The sequence below is a fragment of the Pteropus vampyrus genome, unplaced genomic scaffold (assembly GCF_000151845.1).
Source record: "Pteropus vampyrus isolate Shadow unplaced genomic scaffold, Pvam_2.0 Scaffold243, whole genome shotgun sequence".
In the NCBI taxonomy this organism is placed as follows: domain Eukaryota; kingdom Metazoa; phylum Chordata; class Mammalia; order Chiroptera; family Pteropodidae; genus Pteropus; species Pteropus vampyrus.
In genome coordinates, this window is record NW_011889024.1 from 475,859 (window position 1) to 476,743 (window position 885).

The following is an 885-nucleotide window of genomic DNA, read 5'->3' on the forward strand; positions in this document are numbered from 1 at the left end:
GTTTTTACTGTATACTGTTCTCTGCATAGAGTGTCTCTAAAGCTCACCACTGCCCACATTTATACTTTCCAAAGATCAAGGAACAGATTGGTTAAATAATTTACCCAAGAACAGGCAGCTAAGAGTAGAAGATCCTACGTTTAAATTGACACCATAGCTCTTTCATTACCTATACCACCTCATAGTAGAAAGACAGTATTTAAGAGGCAATATAAGAAGCATTAGAAATAATTCTGTGTTGCATGAAAGGAGAGAAGGTTAGCACTCCCCTTGACAAGGATGGAAGAGCCTGACAATGTGCATACAGTCAAGGCACTGCCACCTACTTCGTGACATCTAACCATCATTTTTAAACCCTAAGAGTTCTCATCACAAGATGAAAAACTTTTTTCGTCGTTCTTTTCTTTATGTTGTATCTATATGCGATGATGGGTGTTAACAGAACTTATTGCAATAATTATTTCACGACATATGTATATCAAATCATGCTGTATACAGTGATGTATGTCAATCATTTCTCAATAAAACTGAAAAAAAATTTTTTTCTAATTTTTCATTCTGTCTAGAAAGACTATGAGTCATCACACTCGGTACTAGTCAGTCCTCACTTAGTTGTAAACTACCTGTGTGGCACTTGGTACCTCCTTTAACCCTTTCTGATCTCGGTTTCCTTGTTGGTAAAGCGGGGAGGAGCTCAGGTTAGAAGCTCTCTGAGGTCTTCCAGCTCGCACACTCTCTACGCTGTCCCCTGAGTTATGTGGTCATTTTTGCTCTGTGAGTATGTGTATGGTCCTGGTAATTCCAAATGACTGTCAGAAGGAACCAGCAAGTTTCTGATTTAAAACTCCTCCCATAGGATAATCTCTCCTTATGGACCCTAACTGC

General features: G+C 39.0%; 1 pseudogene; it reads left to right on the forward strand.

Moving 5' to 3' along the window:
* Nucleotides 1–235: 235 nt before the first annotated feature.
* On the forward strand, nucleotides 236–352 carry LOC111729037 (annotated as a pseudogene).
* Nucleotides 353–885: the final 533 nt, after the last annotated feature.